This window comes from Paramormyrops kingsleyae, chromosome 4, assembly GCF_048594095.1.
Source record: "Paramormyrops kingsleyae isolate MSU_618 chromosome 4, PKINGS_0.4, whole genome shotgun sequence".
NCBI lineage: Eukaryota > Metazoa > Chordata > Actinopteri > Osteoglossiformes > Mormyridae > Paramormyrops > Paramormyrops kingsleyae.
Window position 1 is genome coordinate 32,348,459 of NC_132800.1, and position 26,339 is coordinate 32,374,797.

Consider the following 26,339-nt stretch of genomic DNA (forward strand, 5'->3'; position numbering starts at 1 on the left):
CTAGACATCGTGAAATCACATAAAGCTGAAATAAACTGAGGTGACATTCACAAGCAAGGGCACGCACAGAGTTTATAACTTCAGTCAGTTCTACTCATTTCAGATCCAGGAATACAGGTCTGCCAAGGAATGCAGAATATCTCACTCTATCATCGTTCTGTAAGGTTACAGCTTATCGTGTCTCGTGAAAGCCAGTATATATAAATCTATAAATTCTGATATTTACTCTGGCTCCAACATATTGAATCTGCGTCCAGGTAAATGTAAGAGGGAGTTAAGGAGAATGGAAAGGAAATCAGACTCTCTCTTACTCAGAACTGGCTTTCTCTCCATTTTGATGTCTGGGAGGTTCTAGTTGTCTGTCACACGGTGCTGATCTTCTTTTATTTGCACCCTCTGATGGTCTATTACCCTCAATCACTGTACACCCATACAGGCCAGCTTAAGAACTAGGGCCACATCCCAGAACTGTTTTTCTAACGGCCCCCTCCCTCGATAACTCGCTGTCAAGGGAAGAAATGAGTGATTGAGCGAGGAAGGTAGCGAATACAAAGTGGTATCGGGACACACCTGCACCCTTGATGGCTTACCATGGTCTGTCGGTATGTATGTAAGTCATCACAGACGAAGAAGCTTTCATGCTGCGTTATGGATGGGCGTCACCAAAGGTGAATTTCTCTCCCGCAAAGGGAACTCTCGCTAGACTTCCGCAGGCCCCTGGCGAAGTGATTTGAGCAAAAGTCGGCCCTTGATGACGCGATCCCTAAGGTATTGAGACAGCACTTCAACATATGGAATATGGAAAAACTTCTGGGGCGAAGGAAAGTCAGTGAGGGAGGAGGGCGCAAATAAGGGTTTTGGGATGTAGCCCGGGGGTTTAAGTGTGCCAGACCTATGAAGAAGAGCATGACATTTTATACTTGGCATTTTATTAAAGACTCGCACTTGCTGTGTTAGCGACATTTCTGTCTTGTGTTCTCGGGGTTTTTTTATGTTGCGAATCTGATCCAGTCTGTGGATGTTGGGAGTTTCATCTGCCGCCGGTTTCTATGAACTCGAGATCTTGTCTTTGGCCTCCTAAACCTACAGCCCTTCTTTGAGCGTGTACCGGGGTGCACTTTCGTGCTGGGGCCTCTGAGATTTACGTCACACCCTCAAAAGGGGAAATTATTCTGGTGTTACAAACAAACCCAAGCAAACCAGAGACAGTGACAGAAACAGCATGAAGCATCGCTATATCTGATAATTATAGAGGCAGTTGCATTTTTGCATATTTTACAGGTGTGTATAAAATAGGGGAAAAAAACTCACCGTGACTCGAAGTGACAACCTTTGAGAAAGCAAAGTCATTTCTCATGACAGCTGGAGTCAGCGTGGGGATGTCAGGTGTCAACTCATTCTTGTTTTGATGATGCAGCAGTCGAAAAATGGTCGCCATTTTGGGCACCCCTGCCGGGAACGATAGCTCATCCCTTCTGCCGTCTTTTCCTACGAAGACCCACAATTAATCTGAGTGTCATGCAGGGGGAAAAAAAAATTAATATATATATATATCTTCTTACTGTGTCTTCCATGGCATAACATAGAAGCCATGGGTTGAAGCAATACTAGTAATTATGACAAAAACATTCTGCACATTTATTAAATCTGTTACGGTACATGAATAAGATCAGCTTGCCTAACTTCAGTGGGTTTAGTAATAAACTGCCTGAAGAATGCCATCCTATTCACAGCCAGCTTGGTGTAAATGCGCAGGACAGGCCATGCGGTGGCTGTCCTTAACGACAAAAATACTTCAATTAAAACATTTCATAGAAGATCTGACAGCTCTACAAATAACGCTGACTCCTTGAAAATGCTGCATAATCACGGGTCTGGTGCCTGAAAACTGAACTGAGCTGGATGAGTACATGGAGTGTAAAATTAGCAATTATTGGTCAGGTATAGTTTTTATTTGGTGGAAAGAACATCCAGTTATAAAGGGACTGCCAGTGTGTTCAGCTTAAAGATCAACAGCGGTTTGTTTCTCTGCGCTCAGCGGGAAGCCACAAGTGTTTAGTGACTAATGTCAGCCACAGTGACAAAAAAAAAGAAAATTGTGTAGTCTGAAATCCTAGCCCTGCTCAAACTGGACTCATGACTCACGTGTGGATCATCCAGCTGAATGCAAACCAAAGGGCAAAGGTCCAGATAGCTTCTGATGCATCCAAGTTGGCCGGGAACCCTTACAGTAAGGACTACGGAATACCCTGGAATAGCAAATCTCCGGAATACTGCAGGGTTAAAATGCACAAAGAGCCAAAAACCATACTTACAAATCCTCGTGTTAATTTTCCATGTCATGTGTTGGCTTTTGCTCAGAATATCAACTCCAGAAATCACACTGTTCACAATATTCTTAATGCATAATGTGTTTGCCTGACATCATACTGAAGTCCCCGAGAAAGGATTTGACAATGATGAAATTCCTTCATTCCGCCGCTCTTGTTATGGGTCTCGGTTCAGTTGGGTGCGCTAAGAGTCTGGATGCTTCATTACGCCGAAGAGCTTGACGATAATTTGAAATTGTTTTGATGTCTAGCAGATGCTTTTTGTAGACACTTCATTCCAGTCGAAGGTCACGATGCATAAAATCAAGCAGGAAAAACGGGGAACGATGCACATATATTCTTACCGCATTAGCAGAACGTGGCCTATCTGTTGCAAATTCCCAGCAGACCTTCGTATTAAAAACAGGATGAACATCTCTGCTAGATGACATTTCCCTCCGTCTGCGTGAGACACGGTCCCTCAGGACACCAGGCGCGGAAAGATCATTCGTCAGAGATGAAGGAAAGGCAGTGTCCCCTTCCCTTGGGGATACTCCAGATTCAGAGCTACAAAACAAGGGGCTGTTCGCCTTTCCTCATTTTCCACTGGGCTTGTTCCATGCTCACGTGGCATAAGCAAGAAACGCGAATGACCATCCAGTGATGCAGTGCCGTTATACTGCAGATCCTCCCCTGGGTCTCAGGTGCAAGCTAAAGATAAGTGGATGTGAGAGCGACAGAGCAAGACTGAAATGTGGCCACAATGCTTAAGCCGGTCCAAAAAGCCAGACTGCATTGCTCCTTCTTGGAATCTTCTTTTTAACACACATGTGACCAGGACAGTGAAACAGTGAATGAGGTCAGAATGCGGTCATGGTGGTCTGACTATCCTCCTGAGAAAATATCAGCAGACACAATCTTAGATGGGAGACCGTTATGTTCAGTGACTTTTATCGAAGAGCTTATGAAGAGCTGCCTATCTAATGCCGACCTACGGCTGTACTGAGAGGTAACATTCATCCAAATCATCTCAGATCGAACCTTACACTTTTAAGCTGGTAATGCAGCGATTAAGGACACTGGCGTGTGAGCGAACTTGGGCTGAGCCCAAGACACTTGTAATTTTTACCCCAAAAACAATAATCGGTCTTCTTTAATGACCTTGACCAGTATCAGGTCATTCATGAAGACAGTCCCGTTCAAGAAAGGGGGAGAGCATGCAAACTCCACACACATAGATAGTGTGGGTCCAAGAAGCCCACAACTGTCATGTCAAAAGGAAAAGAAAATCAAAGAAAATGTATTAACTTGCGGGCAGGGCACATGGTCCCAGGTCAAAGGGCACAGTTTGAAACACACGTGAGGCCGGGTCTTCTGCCTCTCAGTCTCAGAGCCTCTGAGAACTCAGTGATGACACGGTTTGGGCCGCTGACTGTGAGAACCCCAACGAAGGCAGCTGAGGACAAAAGAGCTGACTGACAATGGTTTTCACCAAGCATGTAAATTCGGAGTGCTTACAAGGATTGGTTTACTAGAACCTAGATGTCAAGCGGAGCCAGAATGCAAAATGAATGCAAATTCAGCGGTGATTAAACAATTCCAAATTACAAAACCAAACAAAGCCAGAGATCAGCCAAAAAAAAAAACCACACAAGTAGCCAGCCGACAAAGACTTATCAAGGAGAGAGAATAAGCTCAAACGCATTGACTGCAGGTGTGGCTGACTGTAAATCAGCGTCATCTGGAAGTGGGCGTGGTCACAGGGAATGGCCACGCCTCTGACAGGTGACTAGTGAACTGGAGTCAGGCTACAGTCCTAATCACATTGCGACCTTGTAGTCCAAAGCAAAAATAATCGACTAAATAAGTGCTGAAAAGTTATAGTACAGTGCTATAGAAATTCAGCCTGAAGTTCTACAGTACTGATCCCATTGCTAGTCTCCATGACCCACTGTATGCAGGGTTTTGGAGCAGCTGAGCTCTCAATTAATTAGGCATGATTAATTTGCTGATTAATGCATTTCACGATTTGAATCACATAACAGAATATGTTACTTGAGGACATGCAATAAATTCTAATCTTGTTAACCACATTAGAAAAAAAAGTTACATGCATTTCTGCTAATAAAATGTTCCTGTTTTTCAATCATTGCTCTAACAAAAAAGTCTTTACTAATTTATTTAATCAGTGCCTTGGTTAATTGTTCAAGGGCTACAAATATGTAGCCTTTATTTATTTGAAATTTGATTAACAATGAACACTATGAAAACCCAATATTTAGAAACATGCAGTACATTTTTTCTGATATATTTGTCCCACATAATTTCATTTTCCACAATTAGGAAATTAAAGCAGAAGAGTCTTCTGTTGATAAATCCAGCCAATTGAGATTAATACAAGGTGGATCAGTAGGGCAAGGGTTGTTAAACAGCATATTAGAGGCTGAATGGTGCTCTTCTCATGGGATTTGGTCTCTCGCCGCTTGTTAAGCACCATAATTGGAGGCAGTCGTCCAATTGGAGGCCAACTCTGTGAGTCTGCCTCCTCACCACATGTAAGGGCCGTGCCCAAAGCTTGCCAGACTGCCTCTCTTTTTCTCAGAGGCAACCCACATCTCAGTCTACCTGGGAGCTTGGGAAACCAATAGCTAAGAAGAGCTGTATGCATCTGAGGCTTTTCCAAACATTTAGCCTGAAAAATCTGCATAATATGTATCCGTCTCGCAACCGGACATGCAATGCCACAAACTACGGGCAAGTTAGACACACCAGCTCAGCAGGAGAAAACCCGAGTAAAAGTAGATCTGGAGTTGGGCACCGCTGCTCTAGATGAACATTTTAATGGGAAGATTAATAGCCTAGAGGCGCCGCCGTTGAACTAGCTGTAGTCGGCGTCGCTGTAACTTTGTACATGTTCCTGTTTGTTGGGGAACAGTGCCAGTCACTTTTACAGGACTGTGCAAGAGTCTTAGCCAGTCAAAGGAAATGATGTTTAAATGATCTTTATGTTTGTGTAAAACTATGATATTATGTCAGTCAAAGTGTGTTAACTTAGCCAATTGAAAACCTCTCCTAAAGTCACCCCAGTATTAGAAGCAAGTGTCCTGTCCTATCCTATCCTCTCCTGTCCTGTCCTATCCTATCCTGTCTTATCCTATCCTATCCTATCCTATCCTGTCCTGTCCTGTCCTGTCCTGTCCTATCCTGTCTTATCCAATCCTATCCTATCCTATCCTATCCTATCCTGTCCTATCCTATCCTATCCTATCCTGTCCTATCCTATCCTGTCCTATCCTATCCTATCATGTCCTGTCCTGTCCTGTCCTATCCTGTCTTATCCAATCCTATCCTATCCTATCCTATCCTATCCTGTCCTATCCTATCCTATCCTGTCCTATCCTATCCTGTCCTATCCTATCCTATCCTGTCCTATCCTGTCCTGTCTTATCCTATCCTGTCCTATCCTATCCTGTCCTGTCCTATCCTGTCTTATCCAATCCTATCCTATCCTATCCTGTCCTATCCTATCCTATCCTGTCCTATCCTGTCCTGTCTTATCCTATCCTGTCCTATCCTATCCTATCCTATCCTGTCCTGTCCTGTCCTGTCCTGTCTTATCCAATCCTATCCTATCCTGTCCTGTCCTATCCTATCCTATCCTATCCTATCCTATCCTATCCTGTCCTATCCTGTCTTATCCAATCCTATCCTATCCTATCCTCTCCTGTCCTGTCCTATCCTGTCCTATCCTATCCTATCCTCTCCTGTCCTGTCCTGTCCTATCCTGTCTTATCCAATCCTATCCTGTCTTATCCAATCCTATCCTATCCTGTCCTATCCTGTCCTGTCCGATCCTATCCTGTCCTGTCTTATCCTATCTTCATCTTAGTCAAGGTGGTGTTAATCTACCTATCCAGCAAGATATCAGTAAAGGCAGCGAAACAGAAGAGATTCTTCATAGTTTTTATTGTGTCACTGTTAAGTTACATATACCCTAATGTTAAATTGTGTGCTTTAGTCTGAGAAAATAAAGACTTAAATACAACTATTGTTTTCTATGACTGCCGAAGACTTTTGCACAGTACCGTAAATGAATGAAAAGTTGGAGGATCCTGACATATCCTTTCCTGCCTCCTCCCTGTCATGGCCCTATCAAGCCACGCCCATTACTCGTTTACCCCTCTTGTCTTGCCTCTCATTCCCAACACTCGTATGGAAATCTCACCCAGCTGCCTCTCGTTAGCCCCTTGTCAGTTTGTTATATTTAAGCACCTGTTTGGTTTGTCATCCCCACTCTCGTCATCATCATTGAACCTTCCTGTTGCCTGTGCCCTCCCTGGTTCCTGTTTTGATCCCTCGCAACCCTGTTTATTTCCAGTCTCTGTTCATTGAGTTCAATAAACCACCTTTTAATTTCGCCACAACGCCTGCCCTCAAGTCCTTCATCTCGTCTGGCGTGACAGATACATCCAGCCAGGATCAGAGTCAGCTGACACTGTGTGTTGAGATAATGACCCTGCGATCTTGCACATCTGACCCCAGGCAAGTTTTCCGCATCATTATCCGATTGTTAGAGGAGGTAGAGTCACATCGACTGGGTGCACATAATGAACGAGCAGGATTATGGCAGCACCAGGTCTAAAACTGAAAGGAGAAATCTCAACCAGCTGAAAATCTCACACACCACTTTTCTATGATGAGGAACAAGGCTGCCAAACCAAATATGAGGTTCCAGCATCCTAGCGGTGGTCAGGTTTTGGGTGTTTGAAAGGCAACATTGCTGTTTGGCTTGAAGTCTACTTTCTTAGGATCTACGTTCTAAATATCAAAGCTTCAAATTCATGTTTTTGTACAGTAAGAACATCCAGAATTTCCAGGTATTTGGAAAAGACACAAACTCCTGCACCTTCAGCTTAATTTGCGAAAATGATAATAATAATGATGCTGTTGACTGACATCCTCCCCAGGGTTTCCCCCGCTGTGTTTCCTGAAATAAGCTCCAAGCTCACCATGAATTCGTGAGGAATCTGGAAGATGGATGGATCATGGATAAAACTAATTATGCAAAACATCTTGACCCGACCGGCAGGAGTAACATCTGTAGTAATTATGCCTTTCTGAGTAAACGCAGCGCACAGAACAGTGTGAGCTGAAGCGGAGGCTGGTAGCTTATTCTCGTGAGCACGAGGCTTGGTGCACTGGCGACAATGGAAATTTAAGTCACCAGAAGTGAGCAGACCTCTTTGCAGAAAATTTGTTGGATGAAGGACAGTGAGGATGCTGTTTTGGGTTAAAGACTTGCACATAATAAAAAGTCATTTTTTATAGGTTTAAAACAGACATGTAGAGAAGTGCAAAGCCAATCATAATCAATTTTAGAGATTTAAATGCAAAATGCATGTGACTGTTGACCTCAACATTTCACATTCAGGTTAAATGGGCCATTTCACTCCTTCTGTTACTTTTCTGGCTTTGAATGTAGCATCGCTGAGAATAATCATCCAATGGAAAGTATGTGATATATATATAATATATGTGTGTGTCTGTGTGTGTGGTTTTGTGTGGACGTTTTGCGAGCTCTGCTTGGCGGCTCTGTCCAATCAAATCCCCCAAGTAGATCCTCCGGTTTCCTTGGTGATTCTTGGTCCTAGTCGCCATGGTAAGTCTGCACCGTGAGATGAAAGCGATGACCAAAGCATCGCTAATGCTTTAAAATGCACAGTCTGCCAAAGAGATGAGGCCCTTCCATCTTCAGCTGAGCCAGTCAATATCTGTCAGCCATTTTCACTTCTCTTCCCTCACAGTAACATTTCATAAGCATTAATTTTAAAGAAGTGACACTTTCACTCCATTTATCTGCTGTATTACCCTCGCTTGGCAATAAATCTAAGCCCTTTATCTAAAAAGAAATGCACCTTTTCGAAACTTAAAATGGAGCTATGATGTCTGCATGACTTTTTAAAAGTTAATAGCTATCAATCACTGAAGCAAAGGCGTAGCTATTTACACGTGAAACGCTGATGTATTCAAAACCACTTGAACTTCTTGATGATGTTCATGTAATGGCAAGTCTGTGATATAATTTGGTCATGTGATTCTGAAGCAACCAATCAGAAAGGGTTTTTTTCCCCCCCATCTGCCATATTGTTTCACAAGTTGGTTCAAAACAGCTGTTTAACATTCCAGTTGGTGGCTAAGGAACAAAAAAGCTGTACCTAGACATGTCAATTTTAACCTAACATATAATTTATGCCCAGTCCTCACAGTCAGCAGCAACATAATTGGACCGGTTGTATGAATACTACGTTTTACTGAAAGCCAACATTTTTTTCTGAAATGTAATGTATTTTATGTTGGCAGAATGAGAAATAACAAGCGTCCAGGCCAGACATAAATGGTCAGATTTGGGACAGGAGGTGTTGTAGTAATCGTAAAGTATTATATTAGCTCTATATTAGCGCACTGTATAAAATGGGGTGCATTGTTTTGGGCTGGGCTATAGATATCAGTAAATTGTGTGACAGATGTCAGTGGCGTTTGCTTTACCGTGGAAGGTAGGAAACGTGTCCCGTGTAAGAAAACACGGCTTTGTCCCCTGCGCTAACTCATACCTACGCAAATGCTGGGTCATTGGTGTGGGCCCCCTGCTATCGTGGAGATTCCTCTGGGCAAGAGCCAGAGTTTTGGGGAGTCAGGGGGTGGGTGGTTAAAGGCAGAGTTACTGTATGCATCTCACTGTCTGAGAACAACCCGTCCCTGGCGAGGGAAAAACCCGATTGGGTGCCGCCACACTGGGTTCCACAGTGTAGGACAACACGAGCATTGTGGCCTGTTATTTAAGGAGCAGGACTTTTTGAGTCGCAACAATGAGGACACCATTGAAAAGCCAGTAGAAGCGGCCGGGAGACTCTAGATCCTGGAGAAATGTTCACGAGCTCACCTGCAGTCAGCACGGAGTACGAGGCACCTACCGGTCCCCTGCAGATCATTTCATTTTAGATGGCGTCAAAGTCACTCTTTTTTCAAACCCGACAATTTTACCTGGCTGTACAATGACTGTAACTGTTAATTTGGCTGGTAAGTTTTTTCTCTGAAAAGAAAAATGTTTTATAACGGCACAGCATCGGAACACGCTGTAATGAATGTGAAATAAATCATTTCATAATGTTCTTCGGTGTGTGTTTGAGTGGAGGCATGGGAGAAACTGACAAAATGCAAAGATAATATGGCTCCGGAATAAGACTTTCAAAAAATATGTAGCCCGCCCCCCCCCCCCCCAATCCACAATAAGTTTTATAGTGAGAGAATTTATGTATGTGTTTTGAAAGATGAGTGATTAATAAGTGCTCTGCTATGACTGGAAGCCAAACTTTTGAGTCATTACTGAATAGATATGTGAATTATATATATAACTTTCAAATAGTTTGCTACATTAGGTGCAGAGTACGTATTGCTAATGTGACATATTGGTGAATACAGAAAGTGAAGATAGGAGGTAACATTCTGTATATAAATGTACTGAATAAGTACATTGAAGTTGGAGGATGGATATATATATATGTGTGTGTGTGTGTGTGTGTGTGTGTGTGTATAGTGTACACACAGAAATAACTCAGATGCACACACATTTTATATATAAATAGCATAACCTTCAAAAGTGATGAGGCAGACTCCGTACTGCTAGTTGTGTCAGTGATAATCCTGCAAAGTGTGATTGTCGACCTACAGTCTGAGCTTTAACTATCAGTCTGGCGACAAATTTTGATATATGAATTGCAAACATTGTTTTCCATTATCCAGTATGCTAATAAAGACAGGGGTGTTTCATTTGCACTGATATGAAATATGAATGAACAGCCATATTCAATGGAAGCGTGAGTTTGAAGTAAAATGAGGAATAATCAACCGTCGATGTGAAATTTTTAGTCCTCATGATAAATCTACCTAAAAGACCCCACACCGCACATAGAAATTTAGAATGCATACATGCTGCAAACCTGATTCTTGTTATTTATCTCTAACTCAATTTTATATACATATCTCGCTGTTTCTTTGGTTTGTATTCCAGCTTTGTTGACCCGCTTTGTCGTTATCTCAGTCATGGCTGATCCTATGACATCACGGCCTGTTTATCTGTCTTCCATTAATCCCCGCTTCGCTGTCATGCTGACGGTGAGGGGGGCGTCTCTTCCTTTCCGTGTCTTTCCGTGTCTTTCTGTGCCACATGATTCGAGATGCTGGCGAGAACGTGCTGTACGTCATCCGTCCGAGAGCAACCGAACGCTGCCCGTTCCTTGACTGTGGCATCGCATAGGGCCGTTCCTCAGACCCGGTGGTACTCATGCTGGATTCTTACTTTGACAGAGCTGATAATGGAAACTGCACGGCATCGGCGACAGGAACCCCTCCCCCCCTCCCCCTTCAGCCGCCGCCTCTGCGACTAAGTGATCTGGAAGTTGGCGTTTTATGAAATAACGCAGCGTCAGCCCGTCCGCAGACTGCTGTGACAGATCGTCCCGCCCGCGGTGAAACACGGATGAGATGTGCCACCGATAAACAAGAAAATCGACCGTGATTTGGGTACTCATCGCCATGGTGCGGCTCCCCTCTGATTCATCGCTGAACAGACAGGTTCTTACCGTTCAGCAGGCCCGGCGAATTGAAATCAGAGCTGTTTTCCATCTGAGGTGACATCTAATAGTGCTTTGGAACTGGCCAAAAGAAGTCACTTATGTAAAGAACTGGTGATGTTTGTACCCCCACTGCAATACATGGAAAGGGGTATTTTTTTAGCTAGAATAAATCCTGGTGGTGAATCAGGACTGTGCTTGGATTGAACTCTCTTCCCGCTGTCACGACGGAGCAGGGAACCGGGCAGTCACCTCTCAGTCACGTGCCTCGCTGGTGGCTGGAACGATGCGATGTAATTGGCAGTGCCTGATTACGGCTTGTACCTGCACTTCTCGTGTCACCCCCCCCCCCGTACAGGCCACTTAGTATTGGCATCTGCATAATAAGCACAATAGGAGAAACCATGACAGAGTGAATGGAGGGGGGGGGGGGTAATTTCTCACTTTGGCTGTTCAGTCTGTCGGATCTTAAAGTGTGTGAGACAGAGAAATGTATCCTGATTTATAGGATATTGTCATGTGTCTTCAGTGGAGTGTTATTCTGGACAAAAACAAGAGAGAATGTTTCCCACCTGCTCTTACAGATGCATGTACTGTAATCAGGGTGTCAAAGGGGCATGGATACCCAGGCAGAATCGGGGGCAGAGTACGTAAAATTATATGCGAAACTGAGCGGAGAGAGTTAGTCGATTTTTTTGGCCTAATCCCAAACTCTAACATCGACAGTCTGCCGTCATTCTGAGTTACTGCGACTCAATGAGGTCCTATGACTTAAAACTGAGGAAAATCTCCACTAAAAAGATTTGTGACGGACTCACCCTTCGCTCTGCCTTTTTCAGTCTTGCATTTTCATGTCAGTGTTTTATGTTGTGACGCGTCAAAAAGGCTCCTTCAAGAGGCCGTGTTGTCGTTTCTTTAATAACGTACGGGTTTTTAGGAGAATCGAAAAAGTTTATCCGTCACGAGAAGACAACAATGGAGTCAGCACGCTGACTGAGCATTTTTAGTTTGAGTTCATTATATATCATACAATCTGGGCTACGCTGTGAGCAGTGTGATGGATCCTCTTCTGATTAAAATTGTACGACTGAATGAAAATGGACAAATATTACTGTCATGCCTATTCAGCTCATGAAAACGAACTGTCCTCAAAAATACTCAGTAACATATGTGTGTGTTTAACCATTTAGTTGCATTAACTTAAGATGAACTTAATTTAATATTTTATTTTAATATATAATTGTTTTCTTACATTTAAATGGCAATGCATCATTCTCAATCTTTTTTCATGGTGTTCTGTTTCCTGTGTGCAAAGCATTGTGGGATATTGAAGTGGTAGCGGAGTTGAGTGAGCCTGCACTGCTTCATAAGGGCATAACTGGCCTCCCCCCCTTAGCCCTTACTGCTTTGAGACACACTTCAATATGGTGATGGGACCGGCTTGGGATTGGGCCTTTGTCAGGGGGCCTGGAAGTTCTAGCTACTTCTGTGACTGTAATAGTTAATAATAACGTTTCCCTCCCAGCTTCCAGCATGCCTGAACCAATCAAGCAAGAATGAACCAAGCAATGAAAATCCCCGAATACTTGCTACAGGTGTGCTAGTAACTGGGAGGGAGCAGAAACGTGGACTGTCTGTGGGTCGCCAAGGTAGCTTTCAACAGGTGGAGCTACAGTGGACACAAAAGGCCAGGCCTGCGATCCTGTAGCACGCCAGGCCTGAGGTGGAGCTAACTGGCCCGACCTGTTTACTTTTGAAGGTTCGGAGCGGGCTTATGGCACAGCAGGAACAGGAAGGGGGGGGGGGATGTGCTTTGAGCTGAAGGTTGCAGCCTGGGAGGATGGGGAGAGTTTCGGGTAACGCGCAGAGAGCTGAGGCGGGAGCCGGGGTGATGGGCGCTCTCCGCCAAGAGGAGGGAGGTGTATCACTTCTGTTTATAAATAGCTATTGATTGAGCCATTGATCTGTAACTTGACATGTGGCGTGCTTTAAGTGCGTAACGCCGCTCTGAGCCAGACGCTCTGCGCGTGTCACAGAAGACTTATTGCTTCCCGGTATACTGGAAGGCGTATGGAAATCCGGGTGCCAACGCGAGCCCACCGCAGACATGGGTGAAGGTACCTTCTAATTAAAACAGGCGGCGCTGTGCCTTCAGTCTCGATTTGGGACCTCGTTCTTCTTATTCTGCAGCAGCGAGGAGACCTCCCGGGTTCTGAGAACGAGAGGCAGGAGAACTCAGATATGCCGCGTCAGCGGAACCGCGCGACCCAACGTGGGAGATCAGGCAAGGAGACACCGGCGTTTTCTCTGGATTATCACATTCGGGGGGATATTTAATTTCGACCTGTGTGGGGGTAGGAGGGCTCCAAGAAGTTCCTTGGCTCATCATTACACCATTAAAAGCCCAGAAAGGGACTCAAACAGATCCAGTTAACACAATTACCTGAATCAGATGATTCAGCGCCCAAGCAGAACAAAAAGGACCTTTGGACCCAGTCCTCCCAACCACAGTTTTTTGCTTCTGGTTTTCGTACCCCTGAAAGATTATTCACATACTCAATTATGGCTCTAATTTATGATCATGTCACTATTTGTGATGTTTCCAGATAGTCAGATTTTCAATATTAGGGATGTGTTGCCATTACAGTTAATTTTAACATTGACATATTTCGTATATAGAACAAATAATGGACTCTTATGGAGAGTCACATTAAATATGGCTGCTCAAATGGTCAGATTTGATGACTCAGTAGTAGCCCAGAGATTCTACCCCTCCAGGGTTGCGTCTTCAATTCCTGCTCCCTGGCTCTGTGTGTGTGCAGTGTGCATGTTCTCCCCGTGTGTGTGCAGTGTGCATGTTCTTCCCGTGTGTGTGTGCAGTGTGCATGTTCTCCCCGTGTGTGTGCAGTGTGCATGTTCTCCCCGTGTCTGTGCAGTGCGCATGTTCTCCCCGTGTGTGTGCAGTGTGCATGTTCTCCCTGTGTGTGTGCAGTGTGCACGTTCTCCCTGTGTGTGTGCAGTGTGCAAGTTCTCCTTGTGTGTGTGAGGGTTTCCCCCACGTGCTTCGGCTCATCGTGCATGTGACTGTATGCATCCCCGGCTTTGAGCCCCAAAAGCCCTGGATCGCCAATGGGCTCATCACAAGGCTGCCCTGGAACATGGATGGATGCAGTTATTTTTGGAGTTTGGGGGTATTTTAAGGTCCCTCGACAGTGTGCTGCTAGCACAGCCCTCCTGGGGTAATCTGTAGTGGGACTGATGCATCCTGAGACGTTTGTACCAAGTACAGTAAAGTGGAGGTAAATATGACTCTTTGGTTAGCAAACACTCTGCTCGAGGGCGGCGTTGTATTATTTGATGACTTTAACAGAAAGAGCGGAGCCAGCAGGCGGCCTTAATCTGCCAGGCGGACAGGGAATTCGCTTCTCTGTGATTTCTCACGCTCAGTCTAACAAGGTGCAGTTACAGCGCCAGCCCATATTAACATTTCATGGACCCGGAGCTGGAGAAACGGCCGCACAGAGCAGAACGTAAAACTAAATTCCTCGCTAAGACGTCAGCTATCTTCAAAGACTGACACCGAACGCCGAGGGCTACCTTTGTTTTATCGAGCCGCGCCTCAATGATTTATTGCGAACTTTCCGAAGGATGTTTTATTTTAAAATATATTTATACGAAGATCAGAAGCTCCCGCGATTTGAGATGAGACGGATGTAATGAGCCATAGCTAGCAAACAGCGAGGCCTTGTTTGGGCAAAAGATTCTGGAAGGTTTGCTACATTATTGGCTTACTAATGAGGTCTGTGTCACAGGCTTATGTCCGAGGAACTCTCGCCCACCCCTGATCACGTCCTTTCACCTTCTCTAACGTCTGCCACCCCCAGGTTAGTCCCAAATGGGATGCGGAGCATCCCCATGCCAGAGGTGAATAATTCATGCCGGCAGCCTTTGTGGGCCGCGGCGGTCGTGGGGGCCGGGGGGGTAATGATGTGCATTCGATGCGGAGTGCGGTTTTGGTTAGCGTCTTTGCGTCTGCCCGCATTGAGCCCCCAATTTAGGACGGAGCCACCTGACGTGGGAGACGGGGCAAGTCAGGTGGCCAGTCCCCTGGTAGGTGCTGTTATGATTACCGAAAGGATCCCCTGGTAAAAAAAACGCTTGGCGATGGCTGACCGCTTTAATGTAAGATGAAGATGCAGAGACGGGAAAAGATCGATGAAGATTGGTCTGTCTGACAGGTCTGGGTCTGAGCCGTTCCTGATGTACGTGTCTGTCTCTGCTCCGCATCCCATATCTACATGCCCTCCCTCTCTTCTGTCTGCTCCGTCTGTCCTCCTCTGCTGCTCTGTGCCATGTGCGTAGCAGATTAGGTCTCTGTGCCTGTGATCAGAAGGTCGCTGGTTCAAATCCTGCCCATATGTCACTTGGGCTCCTTAGCAAGGCCCTCAACATCTCCAAAATGTTTCCTGGGCTGCCAAATATATATATGTGTGGATATCTCAAAGGAGAGCATGATGGGATATGTGATAAGAAGCATACCAGTGTACCTGTACTCATACTTATGCAAACAGAAAATAAAGCTTCATTTCATTGGCTGACTGTGTTGTCAGTGTCTGGTTCGCATCCACGGACTGTTCTGAAGGGAGTCCAACCCAAGCGCCATTCTCCATCCCAGCTAGAGGACCACGGTATGGGCCAGAAATGAATCAGAACCAGTCGATTCTAGAAACTCCCCTGTCAACGAGTCAATCTCAATCTCCGGCTGCGGAGATAGATTTGGCACAGCGCACCAGATTGGGAGGAACTCAACAGAAGCAAGACAACAGGAAATGATTAGACAGGGGACTAGCACAGAGCAGCAATACGCACATTATCTATACTGATTTCCTTTTCAGAAATCAGAAGCTTAATCACCTAGTGATCTTAGCTACGTGGCATTAATAGATCTACCACTTACATTCTTTGCTTTACACCGAATCACACAGGGACCCGAAGAGATTTGACCACCCCATCGGAAACGACTGCACAAGTGGTAAATGTTTGAAGACAGCTGGCAGAGCCAGTAAAAAAAGAAAGCACTTCAAAATATCGTCCTGGGTTCCAAATGGAGGAAGCACAGGCCAAGTGCAGACAAAGTGCCGCATTTCCGGAACTGGCTCTGTGAGATGGAAAATGCAAATAAGCCGACAGCTGTATTACTGAGAATTACGGAGAGGTAAAATCGCGCTTTTGATTAAAAGCCAGGCAAAGACTCGGATGCACCTGTCACGGAGTTACCTAAGTGCACCTATTCCCGTACGTTCCGCAGGAAGAAATTCAATCTAGATCCAGGCTCACACTTTCAATAAAAATACCCAAGGAAGCTGCTTCTGTTAAATTTAACTTTAATAGCCAAATGGGGGATGTTCCCTCACAGACGGACCTGCCTTGTCAGCTGTCTTTGTTTGCGACTCGACATGGCGAACTGAACAAGTCAATGTGTGACAAACTTACAGAGCATTAGTGGAGGTTGCTGGTATTTTGCTTGGACCACTAGCGCCCGGCCCTTAACACACGCTGCCTCCCTGCTACCTTATTGACAGCCATGGGTATCTCCCCCTCACACCCCCACCTGAGCCACGACCTAGTGGAGTACAGGTTAAGTACTACAAGTAAATCACAAAATTATTATTTGATTTAAAGTTACAGCAAGCTGTATATTTTACAAATATTACACATTAGCAGGACTGTAATGTTACATGTGTTTGTTACACTTGATGAGCAAGTATGTGTGATTTGTAACAAGATACTTTTTGATGTATCTATGCTCACCTCTGGCCTCCCAAAGATCCGCAGTGAATGTTTCAGGTAAATTATGGTAAGTAATGTAGAAGTCTGGGATTTTCAGCTGTCTTTCCGTGTCTCTCCCGCCCGACGCTGGGCTTTGGAGGTGAGGCTCGGATCGATAAAACATCTAATCAGCTCAAACCAATGGGTTTCATTGATAAGGAATGTAAACGAGTGAATCAAGTTGATAGTAAGAGGCCAAAGGACAGACATTCCCCGCAGGTTTTAATTCCGATGCTTCCAGACTGACGTCAATTAGTGTTGGCGATTAGAGCCCCACCCAAACTCCCTTAAAGCGAGCATCCCAAACTTTCACACCCCCGCCCTCCATCCCCAGCCGCACACCCCCATGCCCCCCACCCTCAAAGAGCTTCAAAAAATACCTCTTGACGGTAAACCGATCCCTCCCTCGAGGCTTCTCTTTCACGGGCGCTGCTGACTGCGTCCAGATCTATTTAAACTCCAGATTCCGCCTGTCACTCCGCACGCCAGACAGCCGGCACGTCCTACCGGTCACTAAGAAACGAAAGAAAAAAACACAAAGCAAGAAGCTTAATTTGGGCCGAACTTGATTTCGATGTTTCCATTTTCCTCTTAAAATCGGCATTTGTTTGCAAATGTTATTTTTGGTCAAACAAAAAAAAAAAATATTGATTGATGGTGTAATGGGTGGGTGAGATTTAAGATATAATTATCTATTTTAAATGCGGATTGTTTTGCTTAGCAAGAGATCCCAGCACAGGGGGATCTATTTCCTGAAGTCTTTCCGTCACTGATTCCGATGTATAGATCTCTTAAGGATGTCTTAAAGGCATTTATTTAAAGGGATTTTATTTTCTGACCCTGTCTGAGAAAAAAAAAAAACACACTGGAGGCATCTCCGCTTGCCGCTGGAGGTCTGCCAGGTTCCCACAGGTGTTCGCGTCTGCGGGCTGCGAGCCGGCATCTCTCCCACCAATCTCAGGCTGCTCTGTAACCCATACACCACAGGGGCCGGCCTGATTAAGCGCCAGGCTTTGCGTTCAGTGACACTCTATCATGGATTTCCTCGATTTGACCTTTGGATTGCCGGGGGGGGGGGGGGGGGTCACGTCTCCCACCCCACTCGCCCACCCCCGGCCCCCCAAAACTCCTTGACCCCGGCAAAGCGGACGTGCCTTAAGCATTAACAGAGCATTAACACTCGACATTTCATTCATATATATTTTTCATTCATTCTGCTAAGAAGAATCTATTTTCACGTCCAGGTGACACTTTAAAAATACCACAGATGCTTCCCAGGAACCCGGGAACAATAAACATTTTAATAAACCCTCTTACCACTTCCCAGTACCTTGCTGAGGCCCCTGTCATTCACACGGGGCCAGTAAGCTTAGATAAAAGGCTTGCTGAATTGTTTTCAGTTCTTGCATTTTATTTATTTAGCAAACACTTTTATCCAAAGCAACATGTATTTTTGAGAAAGCGGGGGCAGGTGGTCTCTGCAGACGGGGGTTAAGGGCCTCGCTTAATGGCCTAATGGTAAAATCTTTGGGCAGGTGCTGGGATTTGAACCAACAACCTTCCGAACATAACCGCTACATTGTAACCTGCTGAGCCACACACCTCTGTTGTGGTTCCACTCTACAGACTGATGGTGGACTCCCCCCTTACCCCAATCATGAGACGCATCTTTCCTCCATCCCACTCTTGCTCCCGAGCCCCACACTGGCCACATGATGCCTGTCAGCTCGCTGTTTGCCTGCGGCTGAGCTCCTCGGGGAATTTCAACGTGCTCAGATCTCGCCAGCAGATTCCAGCTCCATCCACTCAGACACATTGGTCATCAGACTCCTCAGCAGCCTCAGTTTCATTCTGGCTGACACTTTGTACACATACCAGCCTGGATCGACAACAATTGACGAAGAACTGATCAAAACAACTAATTATCTGACCTGAACTGGCATAAAAAGACCCGTACCCTCTTGATGCAATTTTTTATCAAATAACTGATGCAGTGCTGTGATAATTTGAACATTTCAAATCAAAGTTTATTTATCAAATGCAAACAGTAAAGCATCCTGCAGACACACTTTGATTTGAAACATCCAAATTATCACAGTACTGATGTGCTGCTTGTGAAACTCGCTGTCATGGAATCAAAGAACACATTAGAAAAAGCCCTAAACCATTGTTAATATAAGCAAAATAGAGGGCACATCTACATCCTGGCACATCTCAGCTACACTTTCCTTCATCTGAAGATATCAGGAACATAGTCTCTGATATTCAGAGACTCGCAGTATTTAAGTTTCATTTAAAATGACATTCACATTCTGGCAAATGTAGTGAGTCAAATTACACCCAGAGTGCTTTAAGCTCACAGAATTCTCACCAGATTCTTTCACGCTATTTAAAAAAAATCTTTTGTCTGCCACTTTTAAAATCTAACGCTACGACTCCAGAACAGGAGCGGGGAGATAATTAAATCTGACGGTGGCTCTTTATTACCTAATTAAAACCAAAAGACCTTTCTTGACACCTAATTCAAGATTAATCCCGTATCTCATTTGCATGTCTGTCTTTGGGTTAATTTTAATGTAACGAGGGGGTGGGCTAAGCCATTATTGACATTGCTCTCCCTGGTCTGTTTAGGGTTGGGTCAAGGTATTTCAGCTGGGATCACCTTCATTTGTGACCTTTTATTTAAACTGATGAGTTTCAATCTTTTGGCGTACTTCTGCTCAGATACGGAGGTCGGCCATCTTTATCTGGGACCGGTTCGATCGGGTGAGTGACTCGTAAGTGCTCCAGTGTGGGTGATTCTCAGACGTCGCTCATCCATAGCACTGGAAGATGGTTGGCTGAGTGATTCTGGCAGCCCTACTTGTGGCCTTCCATGTCAAAAAAACCTAAGGTGAAAAATTCACGAGATGTTTCATTAAATGGGAAATAACATGTTTCAAATTATAAGTCCCCAAATTGTTCATTAATTCTTATTTTGCATGGGGATGCTGGTTGTCATTGTTTAACTTGAAGCAAAATCAGCAAAGTTGCTTTCAATGTCACAAAATTAATGATGTATATACTGACTTAGTTAATAAAGTGAAGACTCCCAAAACAGGATTACCCTGTAAGCAGCTCCTTACCACATCTCATCTGGACACTGAAATCTTTCTAGGTCCTCCCAGGCTTTTTAGGTTTTGCCGTTACCCCGGAAACCACAGAATGGGAGCGTAAATAAGGCATGCACGGCTTTGGGGGGGGGGCAAGACTAGGAGTAGAATGCGGGAGATCAAGAGCGAGGCCTCCTCAAGAGGACGCGAGAGGCCAGCCTTTCCTGTAAGGAGCTCGGAGCGGAAACAGTAGATCACCATCGTGCTATAAGGCATTTGGGTAACGTGCGATCAATGGCCAGGGAAACCCTATCACCTTGCATGTCATCCACGCATATTCATCAGCGACGCATTTCCGTTACTTGCTCCGCCATGCCACCGACGGTCCACGGGTGTAAGTAACCAGATGTTAGATCTACGGATAAGGGGTCCATTCCACCAATCGTAACGTCAGCAGCCTACCCGAAGCCTAACAACAAATCTGGACCTGGTAGTAGACAGATGGATATCGAAAGCCCTGCTTTTAACATGATGGACAGGCCCGCGTGATGCAACGCGATCCCCCCCGAACAGGAAGCCCCGCAACTCGGCGCCAGCAACCCAAGTGCAGCCTGTGAAATTGAGTTAAATGGGAGCATTCAGGTGCGTGATGGACACACGGTGCGGAAATCAGGAGAACTGAGACCCTGATACCGTAACACCCTGAAAAGCAGCGTAAATAACGTATGAAGCTCATCTTAAAATAGATGTATTTTTTCCCAATATATTCTGAAGGCTGAAGTACAGCAGCATATTGCTGCCACTACAACAAAAATAATGTAACAGCATAACACGCAACAACATATCATACGTATTACATTATAACGTTTGTCGTTTTAACGAAATCATTTAGATTCACATTTTAACGAGATAAATGAGCATTATGCAGAATCCTTCTCGTCTATAATGAGATTATCTCGTATGTCGTTCTAACGTGACACCTTTCTCGTTTTAACAAGATCGTTTTGTGTCTTTCTATAACGTGAAAATGTTCTCGTTATAAAGAGAAACTGGGCAATCGTGTTTTTTTTTTTGGTGGCAGCAAAACACCACCGCACTGAAGAATCAAAGAATAATCAACTTTTAAAAACTATACAAAATTGAAAGAATGTCTAATTGTTTGAAACCATGACCCCTGATGTCTCTAAACACAATCAACAGCTGAGCCTCTTACTGCGTTTACAGTCTCCCAAGTGGGATCAGGTTTCCATGGCGACCAGGTGGAGTCCCAGGAGCTTTGTATATATTTGAATATCACTCATTATTATTATATTATGTATGACTGGGCAGGACTAGGAACAGCTGTGCCCTTTTGACCTAAACCCTAGAGTCTGTTAAATCACCGTTTTTTTTTTTTTTTGGGGGGGGGGGGGTGATTGTCTATGGATTATGGAGGCTCTGCTCTTTTCACCCCAGGGTTGCCAGCTCGAACGCATTCCGGCGTGACACTCACGCTTTCAGGCTCACGCAAGAAATCTTACGGCAAAAATATATTTTTCCGTTATAAACCTAAAATTAGCTACATAAAAAGCACTGGGGTAGTCCGATAAAGTCTCTGACACGCACTGATCTTATACAGTGCAAATGTTCCTGTGAGAGATTGCCTGGTGACTTTCTATTTATCTCAATATTTAGAAGAAAACAGTTGCATCCTCCTTCCAACTGTCCATTACAGGGACTGTGGAAACCGGTAGTCCGTCCCACGTGGCACAGAGCAGAAGGCTAGGGTTTGGGACAGTGATTCAGGGCACACATACCCAGCTACAAGCACAGACTTAAGGGCCATTTAGAGATGCCAATCATGTACTTTTGGAATAAACTCACGAAACAATCAAACGCAATACAAAGTCCATACAATTTAGCCAGGTTGTGCTAAATGAATGCTGCGCAGAATTTGGGGCGAGATGTTTTGTAGAAATATATTCCGTCTGGAATACAATTCTAAATATTTTTTTTTAAATGGGACAACATAGCTAACACAAACATGGTTTTGTAAGTGTTTTGGGTTATATGTAAATGCGGATAATATGACTCCATTACTGGGATGAATTAAGAGATTTTCAGTTTGCTTTAAAACACCACGGATCACGCCCACCTCCATGCAGCCAATTAAACGACCTGCTGGTTTTGGCTGTTCTGCATTCTCGAAAGGACATATTTCATGTTAACTTCCCAATAAAAACGAGAGGAAGGCGGGGGGTAGAGCTGGTCTGAGCTAGGCTTCGAAATTCCCCTCAGAGAGCCTGTTGCTAGGCAACGGCATGGAGGGAGAGGTTGACAGGAAATTGGTAGATCAACCAGAAGGTCATTGGCTCCAACCTCAACTGCCATCCTGTAGTAACATCCTTACACACTGGCCGGCGTTTAAATCACATACTGTTTGCATAAATGATTTGCTTAATTTATTAAGCTTTGGGAAAGGTTGGGTTAAAGTGATTATTTTGATTTAAAATTTAATGGCAAAAATCCTATTAGAATAATAAGGAAATAGTATTGTTATATGTTTATCACTATTATTATAATCATGAGCTGTATTGGTATTCCTTCCGATTATTGTGGTTATTGTCATGAAGAGAAGTTTAACATATGTTTTCCATCCTGTTCTGGGTGAAGAGATTGCTTTGCCTTAGGCTAAAAAATAAAATTGGGAAAATGTGATGACTTTAATTTTATACTAGTTATGGTAAGGCGAGTAAGGTAGTGTCCCCTTTCGCAGTGGTTCTAGAACCTTCTGAGCCATTGGCCACCAAGAATAATAAACTCAGATCACCAGCCCTTTGAAAAAACGCCCCCAGCCTGCGGTCCGATTGGCACCGCACTGGGCTGAAATGGAACATTACTGACGTGGGCTTGGAACTGAGTCAGCATTCTCTCTAATACGAAACAATGCAAAACTGGATGATAATAAATGTGATGAAAGTAAGAACCTAAATGTCTTCATTGTGTATGATTGTGTAAACATTTGTCTACTGACTGAGTGCTGCCTGTTACAGAATTAGTCTTGGACTTCAGGCTGGTCTGTTTCACCAATCAGAATGTTTCATGCTAAAAATGATAACAATAATAATGGCCCATTCCACTAATCAGAGCGCTCCTTGCTAAAAATCAGAACAGTCCATCCTATCAGAGTGGTGCATATCCGGTTTTCATTGTTTTATTTTAAAGAGACAGAGAGTCGCCAGACTGAAAAAAAAAGAACTGGATGCTGGATCTTAAAATGCAGCTGCAGGTTTAATTCTTCTCTTAGGTAAACTCAAGACTCCATTCTTGCTCAGATATGGATTCACATCTATTGCCTGCAAATTGGGCTGCTGGTCACACATACCCACATATTATCTGCCATGACAGCAATGCAACAAGCCTAATTCCACTATTGCATTGTCCTGTCCATGCATCATTCCACAGGGAATAGCAAAAGAAAACAGGGTGTCTCACATGACTCAACAAAGGTCTGTTTCTTTATATCTCACAGTATGTACTTCTGTTATAGGATGTAGTCCCAAATCAGCATAGATATGTGTGTTGGGTTCTCTTGCAAAAACTAGGTTTTTCACTTTCTTTTGCTACTGTCAGTGTAAGGTATAACCAATAGTTCAGAATATTCAGCTTCTGGAAATAACGCTGGTCTTATTGGCACGCAGACCTCAGTCAAGGAGAGCTCCGTGAGGAGCATAAATGAAAACTGCACATCCAATCAGGGAATTCGCCCAATAAAGCCCGTTAATGGGCCCGAGCCGAATCACTAACGCTCTCCTGAATGGAGACGTGGCACCTCAGCCGTGTTTAATGGGCTGCGGGACGCTGGAAGCGATCGCCGCGCATCCATAAAACGCACTAATTTACTTAAGTGCACCAAAATGAGCCGGAGGCGCGAGCGCTTCGCTGAAAGCGTAGCCACGACGACGGCCGCTCCATTGTGTCCCACTGGCAGGTTGCCTGGCAACTGGGCGTGGCTGCATGGAATGCGTAACCGTGTTCCTATCAACTCAAAGACCTACAAAGGGCGGCAAATTAGTGACCTATTACGAAATGTTAGTGTAAGAATGATATAATTATATGTTATTGGTGGGTGGGGAAAATGATGGCGGGGGGAGAAAGCAGCAACCGTGGGACCTTTTACAGTCAGGAGAGCAGAGCCAGTGGGACGGTTTCCCTTTGTAGACCTTCAGAACCTCTGGGTTCTGGATGGACTTAACAGAAGCTCAGGTCTGACAGTTCTTCCCCAGCCTCGTGCCCTGTGCTGTTTAGCGAGGATGATTCTAGGCTTTGACCAATAGTGGGGGCTCAGCCTCCACTCCAGTAGGGTCCAGCATGATAACATGATAGCAGGGGGGGGGGTTCCTGACTATAAGATTTGTATGAAATTTCTACGAGAATATGGAACAAATCGCTATATGGATATTGTCAGATAATTTTTCAGGGGGGCTGAGACAAAAAATAAGGTGGCTAAAGCCCCCCAACCCCCCCCCCCCCCCCCCGCTTAGGGTCTACAATCGCCTATGCGGTCTTGGATAGCCCCCACCCCCCAACCCTGCTAAGGTTAAATTGCTAGAAGATTGATGGCTGGATTAGGTATTGCCCATTTAAATTTACAGCCTATTTATTTCTCAGGTATATTGTCTTTTGCAGAATAATCACAAATATCGGACAAAATCATTATACTCCACGTAGATTAATAAATGCGCTTTCACAATGCAATAAGGTTAACGGCATGCGTCACACTAACATGCTATATCATGCGGCGCGGAGATTCCGGCCGGCTGCACAGGTGACAGCTGATCCGACCTTGACCCCTACCGACTGACATCATCAATCCTTCACACGCCAGCAGTGGAGCAACAGGAACGTCGACTGAAGGGCCCGCTCCACCCCCCACCCCCCCCTTTTGGCCACCTGTGTTCCTGCCCTCCAGATCCGGGGACCCTCTGATTTATGGTGTTGAGGGGAGGGGGACACCAGGAATGCCTCTATACATTACACCCATCTAGCTACTGTGTCTGAAGCCCCATGTCCTTCATATATATATATATATATATATAGAGAGAGAGAGAGACACACACACACACACACACACACACACAGATACGCAAGATTCAATGTACACACACAAGACTGAGCCAAGTGACCCTTGAATGAACAGTGATTGATGGTATTTGGCAAAGCAGGTTGTCTGTGTAAATGTAAACACTGTGTATGTATTCCAGCAATATTACTCACACATCACATTTTATATTTTAAGCGTAACACATCCTCTGCCTGGTTATCATATGTAAAATAACCCACATCCCTTTGTGTGGTAGACGAGCTGGGGGCTGTTCTGCGGTAATATTTTCTGCCCCTTAAAGACAATGGAGCTAGACAGGGACAGGAATCGAAGCTCAATCTGTGAGGGCGTGTGTTTGTGGTGGTGGTGGGGGGGCTGGCTTGGGCTCCCCAAGGATTTGCCCATTTTTTAATTGTTCCATCGATTGTCTGAGCCAGCCAGCCAGCCCCAGGCCCAAAACCAGTTAATCACTTCAGTTGATGCCGCGCACCCCAAACACGCATGGAGAGGGGGGAGGGGGGGTCACCTCAGCTGGCGGGGAATTAGACGCAGGGCTCACGTCTTTGTTTGCGTCTGTCTCCCCTCTTTTCATCGTTAGCGTTCGACTCCACCCCCCCACCCCACCGCATCGCCCTCGCTCATCTTCACGGCACCGTCTGGTGGTTAGCCTGCTGTGATGCCGTATGCCGATTTCGGATAATCGCCACAGCCGGCCAGTGGAGGGGACCGCCTGCGTTCTGGGGCAGCTGGATGCCAGCCAAATCCAGACGAAGTTGCCTGGGGCCTGGGTCACGGCACCTACGGTGGCCCAGCTGAGGGGGGGCCATGGTGTGTCCAGCAGGGCTTCATGGAAGGGTTTTCGCTGCAGGTAGACCTTGTGCTCTATATCGCCCCCTGAAGGTCGGGGAGAAACAAACGACCTTATCCCAAGAGTGGCCTCCGTGGAGTCCAGGTGCGCACGATTACCACACTGCGGTCGTGCATCTAAGCCCCCGGCGTCGGTCTCAGTGTGTCACCTGTGCGTCGGAAGCAGCCCCTCCTATCTCCCGCAGAGCAAACACGGTGCTCATCCCGCTGCTCCGAAGGAAAAACTCACTTTGACAAATCGAGCCGCTCGCTACATGCCTCATACCGCCGGCACCCGCGATCGGCCCTCTGTCTCTGACCGTGGATCCCTGGGGGGGTTTTACTCAGCAGAAGCGTTTCCTTGTGAAGGGAAACTGCCGACTCCTCGTGTAAAAGGGATGTGAACATCCATCAGGGGCAGGATGTTAACTGGAGCCTGGTTCCTTTTAACCACCTTAAACCTGCTTGGAAGGTCTGAACAGGTGCATTTCCTGCTATGGGTAAAATGTGTTGGGGAAGAAAACATGATGCATGTCACTGCATTAGCCTC

General features: G+C 45.2%; 2 long non-coding RNA genes across 2 annotated transcripts in view; one reads left to right on the plus strand and one right to left on the minus strand.

Annotated features, from left to right (window-relative positions):
• Nucleotides 1–9: 9 nt before the first annotated feature.
• LOC140588823 (uncharacterized) lies at nucleotides 10–17,273 on the minus strand. The gene is made up of 3 exons (XR_011990023.1): nucleotides 17,149–17,273; nucleotides 1,312–1,488; nucleotides 10–763 (listed from the first exon to the last, which is right to left on the minus strand). It is a non-coding gene; the product is annotated as an uncharacterized lncRNA (long non-coding RNA).
• Nucleotides 9,065–26,339, plus strand: part of LOC140588822 (uncharacterized) — a 90,026-nt gene continuing 72,751 nt past the window's right edge. Inside the window, exons 1-2 of the long non-coding RNA XR_011990022.1 lie at nucleotides 9,065–9,386; nucleotides 13,130–13,223. This is a non-coding gene — a long non-coding RNA (uncharacterized lncRNA). The remainder of the gene's footprint in view (nucleotides 9,387–13,129; nucleotides 13,224–26,339) is intronic.